Here is a 23,427-nt window from a genome sequence, read left to right on the forward strand (position 1 = left end):
ATTTTCCAAATGATGAACTGGCAAATATTTGAAAATAGATTATTTTTTAGTAACTATAATTAAAACTCTTCATCTTCTTTTTAGTAAACACTGTATTTAACCACATAAGCTGAATGTGTCTAACAAAGAGCAAATGACATGTTCTTAGTTTTTAAATTTTATATTGGGAAATGAAAGGGAATAAAATATTTATTTCAATATCTTCATGTAGTTTCTTGAAACTCAAAACTGATCCCCAAGCAATAATATATGTTCCCATCTATAGTGAAACATACATTAAGAATGATGTAGAAACAGAAAATCAGCTGAGGTATGCAAGAAGCTCCAAGTATCTCCTGTTGATGGTTCCAACTGGGAGAATTTTACCCTCCCCTCTAGAATATTCTAGGATAAAAGTTTCTCCTGGATTGAAGGTGGTAATGTGTGAAGATCTTGGCTCCACCGTGGAATATAGAAAGTGAACAATATGTGTCATCATTGTTCCTCAACTCCCTGTCTGTGGAATGCTGTTAAGGGAAATTTGGAGTGTACATATCTGATTAGTTTAGGAGGTGATGAAATGTGCAGAGTGGGCGGGTCTCTGAACATCTCAGAAGCACAGGTCGTTGGGCTACTTCTAAACCAGTTCACACGTTTCTGGGTAAGGCTGAGTAATGAACATAGAGGATTCTAGGATACAGGGTTCTCTGTGACATATCCAAAGGGAAAGAGAGTGACAGGAAGGAATGACAAATGGGATGAGTAATTAAAACAATACAGTTTCTGTCTAGGATTAAGAGACAAATGAAATGCTGGGACTCCTCATTATTAAGTGCAGCACCTTATTAATTGCTTTGAACATGGGTGTTCAAATATTTGTAGAGCAACTGAATAATTTTAGCCCTAAGAAATTAGATGACTAATGCAGCACTTCAGTTATTTATTTATAATAATAATAATAATAATAGAATTCCTAACATTGTCGAGTAAGCCTGATCCATTTGAAAATGTTCAAATGTTTCTTGTCCAGTACACAATCTTTTTGGCTAACAACAGAACCATGACAAATGTCAAAAATACCCAGCTCTGACTGACAGCGGCAGCTATTGTGCTGGAAAGAACTCTGGAGAAGCAACTATTAGACTCAGGATATAGTTCTGAACCAGTCCCTTTCTAGCTGTTTGGCCCTGGACAAGCTACAACCTCTGATTTGGTTTTCTCATCAGCAAAAATGCCAGCTCTGAAAAAATCAGTAGCATCAGATGATGTAAAGTGTTTTGAAGAGCTTTGAAAACTCTGAAGGGCTATACCAATGTAACATATTAGAATTAATCCACATTTAAATAATTTATTTTATCTTACTCAGTCAATGTCTATACCAGTCCTTTAGCTAATAATTAGAAATAAAGAAGCTGCATTTTTTTGTGTCTACTGAGTGTCGGGCATGGTACCAGTCCTCTACATTGGCACTTTATATATACATTAATTTATTGTATATAATGTATTATAGATATATTATATTATTTATTATATATTTATCCATGATTTAATATATGTTGACACTTTATATATTAATTTATTATATGATATAATAAATAATAATAATAAATTAATAATAAATAGTAAATTAATAATTTATCATATAATATAATTTATATATTTATATAATTTATAAATATAATATAAACATATTATGATAATTATAATAATATTATATACTTATATTATTATAAATTATAATATTGTATAAAATATATAAATAAATAATTATATTTATAAATTACATATATAATGTATTATATCCAAAGAATATATATTATATAATTTGCTATATATTTATATAAGTTAATATACATTGTCACTTATATATATTTAATTCATCATATATATATATAATTTAACCCTCAACAACCCTATTATGTGTATATTATTAACTTCATGTTATAGGTGAGATGAAAGCTCAGTGGGGTAAAGACTACATAGCTAAGGCTAGAACCTAGGCCTTCTTGATTCCAAAACCCATATTACTTTTATTTAACCACAGCACCTCCATTAGCTCATCCATTATTCATTTAAAGTCATACATTCCAGAAGTATTTATCAAAAACTTTCCCTGTGCTAGGAAATGCAATGATGAACGTACTTGACTTACCAGAATGCCCAGTACAAGTAATGTCCAAAGTTCTTGTGTTTTACAGCACATTTCCTGATACGTAGGCCTAAGAACCTTGCTCGAGTTTACATGGATCGTTAATTCACTCTCGAGCTCAAACCCAGGTCCTTCGGCTCTGAACTCAGGATATTTCATCACACCACTTTGCCAGGTTGCACGGGGTGTGCTGAGGTGCAGGGCTGTAGCCAGATACCTGTGTTTCCCTTCCTTCCTTCTCCAGGCAGCAGTGATTTGCAACTTTATCAAACTCATTCTGAATGTCAAAATAAATTAAATTTGTGTTCTTTATTGCTTGCCTAGTCTGAATCATCACTCACCTTGGGTAGCTGAAACAGTGGCTGAGAAGTTTCATTTATTTTTATCTCCAGAGCTGGGTGCTACAAATATATTCCTGATCCCACTTATAGTATCTGTTTCTCCTCAGCTCTATGACTATTCCTACCACAAACTTTTCATTTTAATTCTTTTAATTAAAAAAAAAGCTTGCTTTATTTTTAACTTGTATATAGAACAAGGCATCTAGGAAATAATACTCTACTAGTCAATGAAATATAGCTATTAAAATTGTAAAATACATTTTAGCAAATTTTTACTGAGAACCTATGTCATACTTAGCATTGATAGTGATGGTTAGCATTATTTAATTTATTTTGAGGTTCATCATCTCATTCAAACCTCTCAACCAGCCTGTAAAGTATTATCATACCCATTTGACAGACAGTAAGCTTACCCAACAGCCATTAAGTGGTAGAGTTCAGATTTGCTCTGAGTGAACTAATGTTACTGAGTTGATAACCTCAAGCCAATCTCCTTTTAGCAAACTGTACTGTGTGTTTATTCTGTTCAATTCAACCAACATTTGTTAAGTATCTACCATGATGAGACTTTGAGATCTAATGAAAGGAGATGAATACTTAAGCAGATCATCTCAGTGCAACACAATCAATGCTAAAATAGACAAGACTATGGGAAACCAGAAAGGGCACAAGTAGGTGACTATGGAAAAAGAAGTGACATCTAAAATGAATATTGAAGACCACATGGGAGCTAGCCAAGAAAAAAGGAAAGGGGAAAACTAGAGATAAGGCATGTTACAAGGAGAGAAATACGAGTGGAGACAGGTGAGAGATTTAAGAGAGTGTGATATATCCAGAGAATGATACACAGTCTGATGCAGCTGGGATGTGGTATCCGTAGGAGAGTCAGGAGGATGAGGGCCAGGGACCAGATTCCCCAAGGGCCGCAGATGCTAAGGAGATTCATTGTTCTTGGTGCATCTCACACATGATTCACAGAGACCTGAGCAGATTCATAGTATTAGTCCAAAAAAGTCAAACTTTACATAGCCTTTTCCCCAGTTCTGCTGGTTCAAAGGGATTTTTCACAAAGCATGGTATAAATATATATATATAAACACACACACACACATTAAAGTATCATTTCTTGCTTGGCCCAGTAGAGTACCCAAGGGTGGGGGTTGGGGCTCTGTATCCTGGTTCCTCATTAGCTGGCCACATATCTTCCCTCCTGATGACATTACTGTCAGTACTAGAAAGAGCATTATTCACCAGGAACTGAAGGACATCAATTAGCTCTGAAGCAGAGCAGTCATCAGTCACAAAGTGTTCCTGGTCATTAGTCACCTGGGCTGGGGCAAGCCCTCTGATCTCAGGATGACAGGGACGATATTGAACGCCAGCCCTTAGGGCCTCCAACCTTGTGCCCTCTTGCCCCCTTTGTAAATAAGATGATTGCTGCTGCTACTGCCTGGTTTGCCCGAACAGATACAGAAATCCTTCAGGGAGCAGATAGTTAAGGACTAAGGGGGAGAATCTTTCACAACTGTCCAGAGCAACCCAGCCCTACACCTGACCCAAGTGTAATGACTTCATTCATATTGAATAACGCAGACTTTTTTAAAGAAGGGTTTGAGTTTACACAGGGAAGGAAAAAAATGAAAACATCTTTGAATTATGCAGTGGCAAGGGAAATAAAGCTCATTCTGGCATTAATTCTTTTCCAAATTAATTGCATATTTCACAGTTTTTGTACAGATTTCACTATACCTACATTCACAAAATCTACACAAAGAAATTTTGTGTCTTTTTAAGGGAGGGGGAGCTTCGCCCTAAATTTTTTGATAGATTTTATTACTTGCACTTATAAACCTAACAACAATTTTTCTGGTTTGTGCCTCATTTAAGTCTCTGATTTTTCTAGAAAGAGACAGAGGCCCTTTAGCAGTTCAGTTCAGCCTCTGATTGCTTGTCTTGTCAAATCCCAATCTTTCTCACATGGGTGGCTATGAACAGTTTGTCTTACTTGGTCATCCAATGCAAATATTTTCAAGTATTAATCCCTTCCCACTGGTTGAGGAATTAGAGATACAAAACCTTCATAAATGCCCCCTGTTTCCTACCAGAGGGAAAGCCCCTGTGTATTTCAGTGTTATTTACTGACATCAGATAAATCCAAATATCCCTTTGAATGACCCAGAATAGGTCACACTTACTACAGAATGCCACAAGTTCCCAGGGACAGCCTTCAAGGAGAGAGGATCAAGACTGGACATGTGGCTGTTACAGCAAATACGAGTCAATGAAGGTCTCGGCACTGGTTGCCCCTTTTAGAGGCCCCTCCAAGAAGGAGTTGGGGGCACATTTGCTCCCCCTAGAAGCCTAGTTCCAAGGCTTCCGGGTTGAGCTCCCCTACTCCCATGGCCATTGGCACGTTCATGTGGAAAGGGGAAAACCAGAGTTCACACATGCAAGAAGGACAGCTGGACAGTGTTTCTTTAGCAACAATTCTGTTAAGTCCCAAAGCATGAGCGCTCTTTGGTCTAATCACATTATGTCCAAGCAGAGGGAAGCAGGAAAAGGAATACTGATTCTGAGAAACTGATTATGAAAGTAAATTCTTTAACTAGGTGGCCCCAGGAGACGCCTGCAGTAGAACAGGAAGCTTCTTGAGGCTTTGCGTGCTTGTGAGCAAACCACCCTGGACAGTTTGAAGCTAAAAGCAAACAATAACAGTGGTTCAAATGCAGTGTCCACCAATGGAATCAGCTTCCCTTACAAGAACTTGGACTTCTTAAGGTTAAAGGACAACCAAAAGCACTTCTGGGTCTGCTTCTAAGGATGATTCAGCATGTAACCAACACAGGACTTTCATCTTAGACACAAAGATGAGAATGAATACCAAAGCCAGGGAACAGTCACGAACCAAGGGACTTGGCAACCAAACTTAATTCTCAGTGCTATCATCTCTGAGAGTAAATAGATAACAAACCAGCTGAAAAGTCAACCTCTTTCCTTTGTGTCTAGGGCTAGAATATGCAGATGTTAGGCATTGAGAAATGAAAACTGTGGGCAAAATCAGCTTCACTGTACTTTAAGTACACATTTGGGGGCTTGTTTTTCATGGCACTGTATGTTTGTGTTGGGATTCTGAAGCCATTTGCACAAAGGAGGCAAAGACAGCAATTATCTGGAAAATGCAAGCTAAAAACACTAGCTTTTATTTCCAACAGATAAGAGAGTAAGGAGAAAGTATAAAGAGCAGAAAAGAGTATGAAATTTATAAACAAAAATGAGCTTATTCCAGCTCTTCGGGTCTAATGGAAATTCTGTAAGTGATTAAAGTGTTTGCAAAGATAATAGATTTAGAAACTTAAAAACAAGTAAGTCTTTCCTACCCAAATATATGTAAACACGATAACCAATAGATTTAACATTACATAAAGCACAGGGTTCTAAACCTGGCTATATAAATAGGTCCATTTGTTTTTCTCCCATAGGTAGAGTGAGTGTTCAGAAGGTGTAGGAACTTAACCAGGTGTGGCCCATTAGAAATCTTATGTCCAATTTACAATAAGCGCTTCCCACCTTTGAAAGTGGAAACAGCAAAACAGCTTCTCAAATACCCAGGAGAGAATGAGTTCGTTCATCTACCAGGCAGTCAATGGAAAGCATCTTGGCAGATTTAGCTATACAGGTGTTTTAAGACAACTTGATAGATTCAAATGTAAGTTCATAAAAAGACAAATGGGAAGGGAATTATCTCCTCACAGAAACAGTTTCCACCTGCAAAATTGTTTGTACCAGGGTGTGCCTTGAGCTGTCAACTCCTCTGGTGGATTTAGCATGTAACTAAATGTTCATAAATTCAATTTTTAATAACTTTTCAGAAATAGCTCTATGGTGCAAAGTGAGATGTTCCTGTAGTTTAAAACTTTCTCAACCCTCCTACCCTCTAATCCTACACAAGTGTTTCTTGCATCCTGTATTCTTGTAACCCGGAAGTGTTTGCCGTGGATGGATGTGATGAAATGAACGTGTTCCGTTCCTCAGGGCATTGGGCCTCTCTGCAAACTCGAAATTGTGTTGGGGATATAGGCAAACCTCAGCTCTTCCCAATAATGGTGAATGGACTAAAGTGAGTAATGAAATCCATAAATAATCCCTGGATGTCCGAATCCTCCAGGGCCAAATATGAAACATTCTGCAAAGATTTTTCAACTGATGCTAACAAGTGGGAGAAGAGGCTGATTAAAGTCTGATGCCTTCTCTCACTGACCTCTGTCTGCTGACAGAAATAATAGGCAGGGGCAAATGTTTGGAGAACGGGCAGTGCGAGGCCCGGGAGCAGACACTCAGCAGACTGCATAATCAGCTCCTAAGGAACGGGGCGACGACCATCAACAAGTTAGCAGCAAGCCAGAGGGGATTCTGCTTCCACATAGCAGTGATTTTGTCTGTGTTCCCTGGGTGCTGAGAGTAAGCACTCAGCCTGGGACCTCTCCAAGGCTCCAGAATGGCCATCAGCGGCAGCTGTCCCCTCACTCAGGGGCTCCCTAAGGCTGCAGAGTCTCCCTTAGCTACTGTGCCATTGCAGAAAGGACACCATGCCCAGGTTCAAGGCCTGACTGAATAGCCGAGTTTGATCCTGGCTGTACTTCTTTCCTGCCCCATATATGATGTCCCAATAATTAATCCCCTGGCTGCTTGGCAGAACCAATGGGCTAGAATTGGGATTAAAAAGGATCACTTTCATGACTACCTGTTAAGTCTGTAACATGCTGTATTAGTGTCAGGTTTTATTCAGGAGGACTTAAAAAATGAGACAGCAGTGTAGGTAATGTCAGATGGACTGGGTGTCCTCACTAAGATCCAATCCCTTTCTTCTGTCCCACCTTCCCTACCTCCAAGAAATCTGACAGCCTGAAGGGGAGTGTGGGGTTTGCTGCCAACACTGTAAAGAAATGTGGCAAATCCATGCTGTATTGCTGAATTGCTGGGAGAATTCTTTTAAAAATATGATTCTGTCTTCAGTGATCAAATTCTGTGCCACCTGGCTCTCCCCAGAGCCTCGTGGGTGACTCAGTAGCAGTCAATCTCTGTGCACAGAATTCATATATAAAGTCAAACCCTTTGCAATATAAATTTTTCCCCAAAAATCATATATATGCAAACATTTGAAGGTGCTGAAAATAAATAAAATAGATGATTCCCAGTGGGCTAAGAGTTATACTTGAAACTTCTCTGTGTAATTGATAACACTATTTTAGTATCAGTTTTAGATCTAATTTGGGAAATGAATTTTAGGAATACAGATTGAAAAACTTAGCTTGTCCATTTGACTTTCAAAAACAGGATTGGATCATGATTCCCAGCTCTGATATGTTCCATTATGATGTTTTAGAGTAACTGTTTATGGCTACATTGTTCTTGACTTTTTAACCAGGCTGAAGCACTGTGTAAAGACCAAATTATTTTACTCTGTTCCTTAACGAGTGTTGACATGAATCAACCGAATCTGACCATTTGTTGATTTATATGTTATTCATTCAACAAACACTTGTTGTGCAAATTTGTTGCGGATGGTGGGAAAACAACTCAAAGCCCCTTAGAGGTTATATGATTCTATGATGACTTGTATATAAATGATCCTCTGATTCCTTAAAAAACTGAAAATTGACTTACCATGTGATCCAGCAATCCCACTCCTGGGCAAATATCCAGAGGAAACTCTATAAAGATACATGCACCCCAATGTTCATAGCAGCACTATTCACAATAGTCAAGACATAGAAGCAATCTAAATGTCCAACAACAGATGACCGGATAAAGAAGTTGCAGTATATATATATATTCTGCAAAATGGAATACTACTCATCCATATAAAAAGAATAAAATAATGCCATTTATAGCAACATGGATGGACCTGGAGATTGTCACACCAAGTGACATAAGCCAGAAAAAGAAAGAAAAAAAGCCTTATGATATCATCTATATGTGAAATCTAAAAAAATGACACCAATCAACTTATTTCTAAAATAGAAACAGACTCACAGATATAAAAAAACAAACTTTTGGTTACCAGGCAGGGAGAGGGGTGGAGGAATAAATCTAGAGTTCAGGACTTGCAGATACACACTACTATATATAAAATAGATAAACAGCAAGGTCCTACTGTATAGTTCAGGGGACTGTATTCAATATCTTACAATAGCCATAATGAAAAAGAATATGAAAAGGAATAGATATGTATGTGTATGACTGAATCACTATGCTGTACGCCAGAAATTAAAACAACATTGTAAACCGATTATACTTCAATTTTTAAAAAAGGGATCCTCAGCAGTTATGGATTTACAATTTCTTGGATTGTGAATATCTATTAGGTTCATGCCAACATTCACTTCTCCCTCCAAAATGACTATTTGTGCCAAGTCTCATGAGCTATGAAGTCACCTGTAAGGATGTTAGGATAGAGAGGATGTAGAGGTGACACGAGACTTCCTGCTAAGAAACAGTATTGATTCTCTGCATTTGACAGCAGTTGGGACTAGTTTGCAAGGCAGGGAAAGGTGGAGGATGTTGACCCCACGGATGAGATGAGGGAAATGAGTGGTTGCTAGGGGAAGACAAACTGATTTCTCCAATTAGAAATGAATTCAGATTAACAAGATCCTTTATTGGACTGCAAATGTCCTCATGACATATTGAGCTGATTAGTGGTTTATACCTTAGTGTAAATGTTCTAAAATAATAGCTTCAATTATATGTGCTTTTTAATAAGCCCGCTTACCTCACTTACTCTGTGGTGGGCACTATTCTAATGATAATAGTAAATGATGACCTGTGATATTACAAAGCTTATGTTTTAAATAATATATATCTACTCTTTGGCTTCTGATCTATAGTCAATTTCTCCTTTAGATAAGACGTTGGCTTTTCTGGTAATTCTCCTGGGCACATCTTGATGTCATTTGTAAGAAGGCCAGTAGGCTGCTGTCACCACCTCAGTCTAATAATGCCTTTTAAGTTTCCAGAGTTCCATCAATGAAATAAGTGCTTATTCTGCGCTGGGAATTTCAGTTTCTAAATAAACATTGTAGTAGGTCATTAATCCTGAATATAAATGCTTGAGAGATGATTTTGATAGGCTGCAATGTGAGATGTTTTGTATCCTCTTAAAATTAGTAAATAATGCAGCTACTCATATATATGACATTTTCTTCTTTTTGAAAAGTGTTTTCCAATAATTTATTAGTTTCCTTCAATGGAAAGCATTTACCCTTTGAGCTCCATGGTTCTTACTGTAGGCATGTTCTTTTGTTTCCCAGTAATAACTGGTGTTATGTCAGAGTCCTTCTGATATAATTCTTTGACCCAAAGAAGCCAGAAGTCATTTACAAACACATTGCTTTTTAAAAACCTATCAGGCAATAGCCGTTACCTGCTATTTGCAGATGTAGATACTTCTATTTACAAATGTTTATAGGAGACTCACTTGAGAATTCCTTCCCTTTAAAGTCATGTACAAATATGTGGTAGATCTGCAAATTAAAGTATTCTAGCCCCTGTAATGTCTTTTTTAAATGATACAGACATGGAGAGGTAGGAAGAGTGAGTGGAGATCAGTGGTGGGAGAAATAGTCTAACAGAATTCTTCCAAATTAGACCAATACATTGAAAATTCCCTCAATCTTACTGCATGCATATCTGATCTCGTAGAATAATTGAGCTTAAGTATAAATTTCAGAGTACAAAGTCCTCCACCTGTGACAGGTTAGACTGCAAACGACTGGTCCATCCTTTTGTCCATAAATCCAGAGACTCAGAGGCAGTTAAGTTTATGGAAGTTTAACTGATTAAGAATAGAGGTTCTGGAATCAGAGTGCCTGGGTTCAAAACCCAGCTCTACCATTTGTGAGCTGGGGCAAGTGACTTAACCTCTCTCTACCTCCAGCTCTCTCCATTTGTACCATTTTCAGAGTTCATCAGAAACTATACGTCAAGGGCAATGGGTCAACCACTTGAAGCTTAAAGACGAATCATTTTCATCTTTGCTTATTATCTTCAGCATCTGTTTTCAAAATAACCAGTTTTCTGTACTGAAAAATCTGCCTTCCACCTTGATGACTTCCACCTGTGTGGTGGGGTGCTTCTTGGTTCTGTGGCAACCGACCTCTACCCTTGTTGCCTCCAACGTGGTCTAACCTTGGGCCTGTGGAATCCTCCACTTTTGTGGACACTTTGCCATGTTATCACGAATGCTTTTATCACAGTTTGGTTCTAAAACAAACTCCAGGAGTACTACTGAATTTACATTCAAATATGAGTGATCCTATGTGGGTTCCAATATTCTGGCCACACCCACAAAACGTTTCCCATCTGTCAATCACTTTCTTGTTCTTCATCTAAAGAAAAGGTTAATGTCTCCATTTGGGAATGTACTTTAGGGCCACATATAAATGTTGCCAAACAGGCAGCCCCACCCCTGCCCGTTGGCTTTAAAATGACCCAGAGTCCAATCTACCCCTCCACCTCTGTCTACCCATCAAAATGCCAGCAGTCCCCAGTGCAGAACACTAAGAGAGGCCTTCTTATATTTGATACAAGGCATTTTCTTCCTCTCTAGAGATGTAGAAGTGTATAAAAGCACTGTACCCTTTTTTTTTAATTTATTGAAGTATAGTTAGGTACAATGTATCAATTTCTGATGTACAGCATAATATTTCAGTCTTACATACACATACCTATATTTGTTTTCATATTCTTTTTCATTGGAGGTTACTACAAGATATTGAATATAGTTCTCTGTGTTATACAGAAGAAATCTATTTTTTATCTATTTGATATATAATAGTTACTATTTGCAAATCTCGAACTCCCAATTTAGTCCTTCCTACCCTCTTTACCCCCAGTAACCGTAAGTTTGTTTACTATGTCTGTGAATCTGTTTCTCCTTTGTAGATAAATTCATTAGTGTCTTCTTTTATCTCTCTCTTTTTTTTTTTAGATTCCACATATAAGTGATAACATACGGTATTCTTCTTTCTCTTTCTGTCTTACTTCACTTAGAATGATGATCTTCAGATCCATCCATGTTGATGCAAATGGCATTATTTTATTTTTTATGGCAGAGTAGTATTCCATTATATATATATATATATATATATATATCACAGCTTCTTTATCCAGTCATCTGTTGATGGACATTTAGGTTGCTTCCTTCCATGTCTTATCTATTGTATATAATGCTGCTATGAACATTGGGGTGTACTACATCCTTAATGAAGGTACACATCTTCCTTTCTCTTTTCCCACCTTTCCCCCAACCCGGTACTGATGACGAAATGTTGCTTTCAGTGACCCTACCATTATGAGAGAGAGATGTATCCTTGGCATCAAAAAGCATTCCTCCTTGTCCTTTATAGCTAGGAATTAGTACTAGTTAAAAGCAGCACTATTAACACTATTCTAGGGGCACAACGTGGGTTGATTTGGCTACATAAGGACCATAGATAACAAGGTGTCTGTAGAAAAATTTCCTCCAAATACTAAACAGTCATGCTACAACTTGAGGGATGAAAATTACCTCTAGGCTAAAAAGATGCTGTGTTTAACCTCAGAGATGCTCTGTTTATCTGGAAGAGTTGCTTTTCCAGTGAGATCAGCAGGCTGATGCCTCTGAGGCAGACAGTCCCTGCTGTGGACCAAGAACACACCACCATTCTGTTTCTCAACACCTGTGACATAGAACATCTGCTCCCACCTGACCTGGACCCAGGCTAGCCCTAGGCCGGCTAATCATTTGGCATCCTTTGAAACAAATTTTTACTGAATATTTCTTCAACATATATTCAAAATGAAGGTTGAGCATTACTCGGGAGGAGGGTCAAGAAGGAAGGAAGCATTGTCCCAACTTGTATGCCCAGTCACAAATTAAAAGCCCTACAGCTAACTGAATCTACTTTCTTTATAAAGTACTTTAGGACCGATCGTTACTGCTCCAAGTAGCTTCCCAGAGGCCGGACAGTGTGCACGATCCACAGAACGTATTCTTGTCAATCAGCCAGTGTGTATGGCTGGCCGTCACTCTCCCTCTTGAGTAGGGATCCTCATCTTGCTCCTTTGCATGATCGTAGAGCCCCCTGCTGGAGACAACAGGCCCATGTGCTATTTCCCTGACCATAGTCGAGAGGGAAAATCCAACAGACTATAATTAGCTATTGATTTCTTTCTTCCGATTTCACCAAGATTCAATTTAAAACACAGGGTCTCTTAAACCTAAATTAATCCTCAGAAAAACCCATGAAAAACTGAAGGCACGATAAGGGTACCTAAGGAATTTTCAATGGCTCCATTCCAGGGGCTGTTAGACTGTTTCCAACTACAATAAAGAGCTCCTTGCATTAAACTTAAGGAAATAAAATTCTAGCCCAGTGGTTCTCAAACTCTAGCTTGCAGCAGAATCAGCTGGAGTATTTGTTAAAACATAGATTTCTGGGCCCTCTTCACAGTTTTCAGTTCAGTAAGTCTGGGATAGAATCTGAGAAATGACATTTATAACAGGTCCCGAGGTGACACTCCTGAATACAATGCATTTTCTCTTCCTCTTTTTAATGTTTTAATCTTCTCTGCCTCTTTTCATATTTGTCTTCCCCTTTAGAATGCAAGTTTCTTGAGGGAAGGAACTGGGTTTGTCATGTTCGTTACAATAACCATAGTTCCTTACAGAGCATCTCAATTATTTGTCAACTGAAAACATTCCGTGATATTTAAGACTTTGCTGTTTGTGTCCATCTCTCTCAAAATCCTCTCTATTTGATTTTAATAAGAATAGTAGTTACAATAACAAGGGCTAGTGTTCATTAAGTGCTTAAAACACAGTAGAAACTGTGCCAGGTGTTGACATACATAACCTCATTTAATGATCGCAACAATCTTCTAAAGATTTTGTATTATCCTTCTCTATTTCATAGTTGAAGAAACTGTTACAGAAAGAGATGAAATAACGTGAGACAGGTTACACTACTAGTGAATTGCAGACCCACAAGATTTAGACCAGGAAGTCTGACTCCAGATTCCTCACTATAATATTACTGTGCTTTCCTTTTCTCTCTCTGTAAAAAAAAATCATGATCCTCCCCTGACAGCTTCTCTACCATTTCCTTCATCTTCACACCCAGTAGTCCAGACGTACCATGTTATTTTTACCAGGCACCTTCTACTTTCAGTGGCTTTCCCTCTTTATGGGTCTGGAAAACACTCACCCATCTTTCAAGCCTCAACTCAAGGATCTGCAACTCTACAAACTTTCTAATAGACCTCCCTTCAACCCCCAGGAGATAGTCTTGATCACTCCCTCCTTTAAACTCTTGTTGTACCTGATTATTCACCTATAATAGTTTATTGCCTTTTTTGCACTGCTGTGGTCTATCCTAGACTGTGAGTCCCCAAAGTCATGCATCTGAACTGGTTTTGGTATCTTCAGGACTTAATATAGATCCTCATAGTGGACATTAATACATATTACATAAAATGTCCTTATTCTTATAGTATTTTCCATGATTGTATAAATTGAAAAAAAATCTATTTCTGATATATTATCTCTCATCATACTAACACTTATCCTTTTTTGCATTTAAAAATTTTAATCTTTAATGTTTTCATCTCTTGAAGTTCTATTTGATTCTTTCAAAATCGACATAGTCTCAGATTTGTTATGTTCAAACTTGGGTGGCTGGTTTTCATTCGTTTTTATGACTTGACTCTCCTTCATGGTGATTCATTTCCTCGTGTGGTTTGTAATTTTTAATTTGTGAGCTCATCTTCTGCAGAGCCTATTTTTCCCTAGAGGTCCTGATTGCTCTGAATGCAGGAGGAAAAAATAAAACACTTCTGAGTCCTTTCAGATGTGTTGTCACTGGGGATTTCAAGTCATTCGATAGTCCAAAATCAGCTTCTAATGCTAATTTCATGGTTTAAGTTTTCTGTACCATCCTAGCAGAATACATTCAGGCAACATCTGCATTTGGCACAACCCATACATGGCTTTAGAGTTCTCATAAGCAACTCTTCCCTCTTTCCCCAAAGCCTTGGACAAATAATAAGCTTTATTTCTGTTTTTCCAAACTGATAGAAAAGGTTTTTCTAGATCTTCTTTGAACAAACAGGGCAGCATTGTAAGACTCCAGGCTCTATGCACAGAGCTCTTTTTGAGTCCTCCAACTTCACACAAACCCAGAGCTGTCTCTGGTCCCCAATGTTTGGACTCTAGATACATATCTGATCTGAAATCCGCTTGGGCAAGTGATATCAGCTCCTACCTACTGCTCTGATTTTGGTTTCTCTCTTAATTTCTGCCACAACCTTTCCTTTTCATTTTTTGAGCTTAGCTATCTTCTAAATATTTGGTGGAGAAATATTTTTTCCAGTGCTTGAATTTGCATCTTTGCTTTCTCACTCTTCCATGTTGTTGGAAGTACCCATTTGAATTTTTAGAATACATTCATATGTTCGCTTATGTGCTCCACTAGTAACTCTTGAGAAAGATTAGCCGGGTAGTAGGCCCTCTTACACTAGGTAACTCTGTAGATTGAAATAGTTTAAGAGACTTACCTAAGTGCTCATGGATAATAAGTCGCCTTTTCAGTTTGAAAAATTCAGTTCTTCTAGCTTTAGCCTGATGCTCTGCAAACTGAGGTCCAAAGATTGAATCAATACCCAGTGAAGGCAAAGGTGGCCTTTTGACAGGTAGCCCAAAAAATACCACCAGCTTGCTCATTTGTAGGCTCTAGATCTAATTTTCTTGGATCTTACCTTGCCCCACACCTCTCTTCCATACCTCCATCCTTCCTCTTGAGTATTTTGATAAATATCTACCATTCTCAAATACACTAAGTGATCTTGTCCACCCACCTATCTTCTGAGCTGTCTCTCAAACCTCACAAATTTCCCCAAAGCCTTCTTTGACCACAGGACTCATTCTCCCTTGCCCAATCACAGTGATGATGTTCACTTCCTCCCTATAGCTTTCCACCTCAACTCATACATCATCTCCCCACCCAGTGAAAAGGGTAATTAGGAAGATAGGTTAAATTTAAATTATGAGAGAGTGATTTAAAGACCTGTGAGTCTACTGAAGAATTGCACACCCATCACAGAAATTATGTACCTTTTCGGTCTTTGTTGATCATATTATTAGCCTCTGGGCTTTCCATGGGGTGAAAACTGTCTCCAAATGCAGTGTGCCAGATCTGAGATGTCTGGGTCCCACTTAAAAGAAACAAGACACTGATGAGCTTATCTACAAAACAGGAACAGATTCATAAACATAGTAAACAAACTTATGGTTACCAGGGGGTAAGGGAATGGGAAGGGATAAATTGGGAGTTGGAGATTTGCAAATATTAACTACCTATAAAATAGGTAAATAACACATTTCTTCTGTATAGCACAGAAAACTACATTCAGTATCTTATAGTAACCTCTAATGAAAAAATATGAAAACAAATATGTGTATGTGTATGTTGAGTGAAACATTATGCTGTACACCAGAAATTGATACATTGTAAACTGACTATACTTCAACTTTTTAAAAAGTCTAAATAAATAAATAATAATGAAGCCCACGTACGTAAGACAGTCATGTTGTCCACTTGGAATTGGCCCTTTCCAGGCCGGGGGCCAGCAGGACCCTAAAAGAGCAGGAGTGAGGATCAGAATCCTAAATCAGAGGACCTTCCTCTTCTTCAGATCTTTTCTCTCACTGAACCCTGTCGGTTCCTGAAATGTCTGGCTTTGCATCTTGACTTTTTTTGTTTGTTTTTATTTTTTGTTTTTTGTTTTCATTTAGACTTGTTTAGATTAGTTAGTAGCCTCCAACAGTTTCACTTGGTCCTGACTACCATCCTTTGGGGACCACATTCTGGAAATTTCTTGTCATCTTGAAGACGTCAAGTGAAAATAAGAAACACTTTGTTTGTTGGACCTCAAAAGGCCTCATCCCCATCTTCCACATGAGAAAGGAGATCAAAACCTTTTGATCCTTGATCATCAGTGAAATACTGATAGACTAGGTAGGACAAGTGTATAATAAATCCCACACCAAACATTTTACTGCATATTCTACATAAACTAATGTCAGATCCGCACACTAGATTGAGAGAAATTCTATCCCCTCAAAAACCTCCTAAAGCCAATAAAAAGTCTTACTAGCTTCAAATTTCATTACAAGCAGAGAAAGAAGAAAATATTTACAAGTGGAAATTGGAAGGATAGGCACTCCTGAGTATTGGCTTCAAAACGTCTTGTTAATTAGTCAGCCTTCACTGTCTCCTGACCTTAGGTCAGGGGATGTAAGGGAAATCTATGTAGAAGCACTTGCTTTTCTGAAATTGCTCATTGCTAGTAAAAGATATTTGTGCCAAAACTGAATGTTTAAGGTTATCTTCTTGTTGAAGATGACACTTGTCACAGCATGATTGCCAGCAACAAGGGAGCGTTAATGCACGTAGTTTAATATTGCCATGGCTGCGATGTATCCCATTAATGTCACAGAGTGTTGGGTTAAATACATTCTCCTAGCATGTTATATCTCTACTGCCCCTTCATGCTGGTGCACTGCTGCACCAAGAAGAAGGAAAAGGTCACCCACCTGGAATCGGAAAAAACATTAGGATAGGAAGCTATTCTTTTACCCTGTGATCATCATTCTGACTTTTCCCAGTGAAAAGCACTCAAAAAGCTCAGATGAAGCAACTGACAGTTCAACTGTTGACAATATACAGTGCTCAGGGAGCAAAGGTGTCTTAGATGACTCCCTCCTGTTGTCATCATCTTCCCAATGCTCTACATTATGTGGTTCCTTCAGATGGAAGTTGTTAAGGAAACTAGTTTGGGACACAAGGTTGTTTTCTTCTTCTTTGGCTCCTACACAGAGTGATTTCCTTCTGACAGATTGACGTCTTTGGGGGCTCGCTGGCTGTGGTCAGGAAGTGCTGTCTGAGAACCCAACACTTGTGTGGAGAGGAAACTAGAGGTCGCAGAACATGACAATCTCATCCAGCAGGAGTCCACTAACAAGCACCTACCGGGGCAGTGAAGGGTGTTGCTGATGAATGTTAGCACGGCTGCTCCTGAAATCAAATGCTTTCATTGGGCTGTAACATCACTTTACTCTGAGACTCCACAGGGTTTCTGTGGCACTGGGCTTTGTTTGAAAATTCAAAGAATTCTCCAATGGCAAGCTTGGCTGTTCTCAAAAATAATCAATTAAAACCCCAAGTGCTTTAGACACTCTGAAAGCAAGTCACAAATGTCCCTGTTTTGTATCTTAAAAAAAATGAAGAGAGATTGAATGTTACTTGAGTATCAAGGACAGCTGTCACCTAATGGGGTGAATTCTTTCCACAAAGAAGCTATAAGCAATGGAAAATGCCAAGGTCTAGTATTGTGTTAGCAGGTTAAACTAAATAATATGGTTTAAATATTTTATTGTGTAATTGGTTTGGTTTTATTGCTTTATCAGTGCTGCAGGGATGTGGAGAGAAATAAACTGCCTTTCTTTGGGGGCTGTAGTCCTATCAGTTATGTTAGTATTTCTACCACTTGGTCACACTGATTTCCCAGAGACATTTTCCCCAAGTGTGATATGTTTTGCTCTTACTTATGCATTGGATACATCATCCTCCTCTGGCTGTCTCATTCACCATGTCACCCGATTTATCAATATCTGAAAATAACATTACCCACACAGCACAGTCATGTTTCTGGAGTCTGCTCTGGATGTCAATGGTCAGAAATAGTCTTCCTGGCAAATCTCCTCAGGAAATAAGTACAGGATATAGCATCTCTGCCCAGAAGTTGAAAGAGAGGGAAGAGGATCCTGGCCGGACCTTTGAATCAAGCCTTGATGCTGCCATAAGAGGTGAGGATGCCCCGACGCCCTGGGAGGATGACAGCCCTTGCCCGGAGCAGGGAATGTGGTCCAGGAGCTCCAGGATTCAGAGCCTCCCTACACACTTTGCACAGCCCAGCTCTGTTTCCTCACCAGGCAGAGAGAAGAGTCAACAACAATAATAATAGCTGACAGTTATCAAGTGCTAAGGCATTCTAAGTATCCGTGAAGTTGATGAACCCATCTGATCCTCACAACAACCTGTCTATAGATGAAGCAACTGAGGCAAAGAGAAGTATAGACACGTGTCCAAGGCTACCGAGCTGGCAACAGCACAAAAGGAATTTGAGTCCAAGCAGTGTGTCTTATGCTCAGTACTCCTTGAATCGGATTGAATCTGCATTGAACGTCATCGTTGCCGATGCAGAACACACAGCTACTAAAAAGAAGAAGGGTTGTAAATTGAGCTGGTGTTTGGAAACACACAAAGATACTGCGACAGACAGCAGCGCCTAAGAAAAAAAGATAATGATCCCGATGCCTAAGAGCAGCTGTTTAGCAGAACAAGTCAGGTGGGAGCAAATAATATTGCCATGATTGGTGATGGTGGTGGTGTTGGTGGTGTGTATGTGTGTGTGTGTGTGTGTGTGTGTTTAAAAGAGAAGGACATAGTTCAGTTCTTGTCAGATTTGTTTTCCCGTAGAGCCCCAGCTTTTGCCCCACATTGGGCCCTTAAGTAACAGATGACAATTGACATTTCAATCAGTTTCATACTCGTGGGAGACCTTCCCCATCTCCACTCACCTCGTTTTGCATACTTGTTTGCATGTATCTTCTTAAGTGATGAACATGGGCCTCTTCCTTAGACCCAGTTAGTTTTTGATTCCTGTTAATACTCTTACCATCCTCTAACTCTTCTCTTCAAGGCCCTCATGTCCTTCTTCCGTCCATAGCCTACCTCTTGGTGGTTGTTCCTTCCAGACATCATCTCAGTCACCATCAGGAAAGCTGTTTTCTGGCTGTGCTGAATATTTGAGCCCAGACTTCAGGTCTAGAGATTCTTAGGCACCAGATTCAGTGTCCTTGCCACTGAAGCACTGAGTTGTGTCAGCCCCAGTCTCCCAATGGGGACAAGTCACCTGAAGGTGGAAGAGGATGAGACCAAGTTCAGATGGGGAGTCCTAGGAGGAGAAAAACTGAGGATGAAGCCTGGGGAGAAGAATGTGTTGGTATAAAAGTCTCCAGATGATCTAGGAGACTCAGAAGAGACACTCTCAGAGGAGGTGAACGGGATAGTAGAAAGTGGTGAGGGAAAACTACTGCATCTTTGTCTTTGATAGTAACACACATGGAGGGGCCAGTCTGACCTCTTCAACTTTACACGGGGTCTCAGGATCTGTAAAAAAAAGGAAGAAGCAAATACTACCAAGGAAGCAGGACTGACTGCGTAATTGTGGTGCTTGGTGCAAAATGAAATACAGGTCCCTTGTTAAAAAGTTACTAAGAATTCCAACAAAGCGTTAAACCAAGCAAGGGGCCTTTCTAAGAGCAGGACCCTGTGCAACCTCACAAGTCACATGCCCATGAAGGCAACCCTGCTGGGGAGTTCCTATGAAAGCAGAGAGGGTCTCTCTCTGCTGGAGAGCTTTTTTTTTTTTTTTTAACATTTTTTATTGCGTTATAATCATTTTACAATGTTGTGTCAAATTCCAGTGAAGAGCACAATTGTCAGTTATACATGAGCATATATATATTCATTGTCACATTTTTTTCTCTGTGAGCTACCATAAGATCTTGTGTATATTTCCCTGTGCTATACAGTATAATCTTGTTTATCTATTCTACATTTTGAAATCCCAATCTGCCCCTTCCCAACCCCTGCCCCCTTGGCAACCACAAGTTTGTATTCTACGTCTATGAGTCTGTTTTTGATTTATATTTATGTTTTGTTTTGTTTTGTTTTTAAGATTCCACATATGAGTGATCTCATATGGTATTTTTCTTTCTCTTTCTGGCTCACTTCACTTAGAATGACATTCTCCACGGACATCCATGTTGCTGCAAATGGCATTATGTTGTTGGTTTTTATGGCTGAGTACTATTCCATTGTATAAATATACCACATCATCTTTAACCAGTCATCTGTTGATGGACATTTAGTCTGTTTCCATGTCTTGGCTCTTGTAAATAGTGCTGCTATGAACACTGGGGTGCAGGTGTCATTCTGAAGTGGAGTTCCTTCTGGATATATACCCAGGAGCAGGATTCCTGGATCATACGGTAAGTCTATTCCTAGTCTTTTGAGGACTCTCCATACTGTTTTCCACAGTGGCTGCACCAAACTGCATTCCCACCAGCAGTGTAGGAGTGTTCCCTTTTCTCTCTTTGCTGGAGAGCTTTTTATTTCACAATTAATGATTGAGTTTTGTCAGTGGGCCTGTGAAAGCCAAAGTCATATGATGATGATGAAAATGTGGTTGGAGAACTTGAGTAAAAATATAATTTTTACCAGCAACTGTCAGACAAACTCACAAAATCTGTGATAAAGTCGTATGAGCAGTTAATAATCTCCCCGGCAGAAGAAAGCCATCATCTCTGTCTGTGTGTGTATTTGGAGATAACTTCAAATTGAAAGATCTCACCCTTGAGGCCACTGAGTTAAATTCAAAGGTAGTAAAAAAAAAAAAAAAGAAGAAGAAGAAGAAGAAGAAGAAAGGCGTAATTTTGAGAGACAGGATGAGAAAGGACTTGCTAGAGAGATGAAAAAGATATGGTGTGTATGCGTTTATGTCACGTGCCCATAGGTTTTGTGGGAGAGGAAGGAAGAGAACAGAGAGGTGTGAAAAATGAAGACATATAAGCAAATGGAAAATGAGTACAGGCTAAAGAATCAAAACAAACATTTAACTACAAATGACATTCTTAGGAAGAGAAATGGCTGCTTGGTTGAGTGCCTGGGAGCTGGGGGTGGTGGATGAGGCGAATGGACTAGAGGAACACTGATTAACCAGCTTGGAAATCCTTAAATTAGTAACTAATGAAAAACAAATTTGCTTTTTTCTCTCCTCATTAATTCATATTATGTGAAGGAAATTACATTGACAATAAACAGTGAAGAACTGAACATTTTGTTAAGACAGAAGATACAACTGTATTATTAAATAAATACCCCGCAGTCCCTCTCCAATTAGTTACTGTTTGTAAAGTGCAAGGAGATTCCTGGATGAAGAGTGCTATCAAATTGTATATTAGTATAGTTCTGATCACTAGTAAAACGGCCACAAACGAAAAAGGTAGATGTGTGCCACAGGAATGCACGCAAGAGAAAACTACCACGTAAAGGAAAAAAGATGATACAGATGATTGTTTCCTGCTTCATAGGGTCTGAAAATCTCCTCCAGGAGAAAGACTAATGCATAGGTTAGTTCTGCAGGATGTGTCTCTATGGACAGTGTGCTGGGATCAGTCAGGACCAATATGGGTCAGAAAGCACGAGTTAACAGCTGTGCTTCACGCAGGACTTCTTCTCCCTCTGGCCCAGCACCTGAATGAAACTGACAGAGTCTCCAATAAATACACCAGGAGGACAGGAAGGCTTCAGTGTCAATGGGCTGCTGGTCACCTGGGGAGGCTCATAAAAGAAAATCCTGTAGGTTCCTGGAATCTGGGCTTTGAGAGACCTTGGAAAGACCCTGGGTCTTCCTGGAATGGGCTCTTAAGTGTGCATCTCCAGTGAAGCATCAAGAGGGGCAAAGGGAGTGGGGTGAAGAAGACAGACATAGGCAGACGCCAGGGGCTCCGGGAGCAAGCAGACATAAAGGCATTTTTGCCTTTGGAGAGAAGTATCATCTGGGAATTGGAGTGTGTGTGTGTGTGTGTGTGTGTAGTGGGATTTTGGCAAGAACTTGCCTTCCTTGGAAACCTGGCGTAAGGATGACGTGACAGGAGACTTGGCCTGTTTCGTTAAAAAAAAATGGAAACAGAGAAATGAAAGCACAAAGTTGAATGTACAGGGGGAGCCACCTTGGAGTACCTGGAGAGCAAAGAGTTCAGCAGCTGTCAGCAACCGAGACAAGGAATCAATAATCAGGACTTTTTACAGGCGGAATGATTCTGTACCGATGGCTTCAGGGTCAGAAGGCATCACAAAGCTATTGGCTCACACGGTGGCCCCCCTAACCCTTTCTTTTTCTATCTGGGTAAATGGCTCCCTTTTGTCTGGCTTGAGCCCATACTGGTTTTGCTTTGGGAAACCTGGTCGCTGTGATCAAGAATGGTTTCATTTTGGATTAACACTGGCAGGGCTCTAAGCACTGCAGGCGGTCACTGACACGGCTGAACCAACAGGCAGGCCTCTGCCAGGCGCTGGGTCCCAGGGTTTGGCACCTCACGATGGGCCGGCTTTGGGGGTCCTCTGGGTATCTAGATAGAGAAATGTACCCCCGGTGCAATGTGATGCTCAAACTAAGAATGTAAAGGAGGCAGCTTTAAAAATGTGGTTGGAAGGAGGAATTCGCAAAGTGCACAGGATCTCGAAACGGCAACTAACTGTAGGGATAGGCAGTGCCACTGGGTTACCCTTAGGGGTCCTCTGCTCTGCAATTTCATACGGTATGATTTCCTGGGGAAGAATGAGATAAACAGAAGAGTGTGAGAAAAAGCAAAAAAAAAAAAAAAAGTGAAATTTAAGAATAGCTAATATTTAATTCACATGTTCTGTAAACCAGGCACTGGACTAAAAACTCAGTATGATTTTTATTCTTGGATTCTTACCACAACGTCACGGGAGCAGATCTCCAATAATAAAGTACTGTGAGATAGGTACTAATCTTCTCTCCTTTTTACAGGTTATACAAACTGGAGCTAAGAGAAAGTCAGCCACTCACCCCAGGATGTAAAGCTGGACCGAAAAAACCCTGAATCTGGCCAACTCAGGAGTCTTCACCTCTTCACCCCTACCACAACGTGGCACTATCTCCTCCAGGTAATGGACTGGAGAAGGAATGGACGACTCATGTAAGTTAGAAGGTCCAGAGCGAAGGGGATGAGGAGGTGCATGTTCTCAGGCCCTGAGTTTGAGAGAG

This window comes from Camelus dromedarius, chromosome 6 (assembly GCF_036321535.1).
Source record: "Camelus dromedarius isolate mCamDro1 chromosome 6, mCamDro1.pat, whole genome shotgun sequence".
NCBI lineage: Eukaryota > Metazoa > Chordata > Mammalia > Artiodactyla > Camelidae > Camelus > Camelus dromedarius.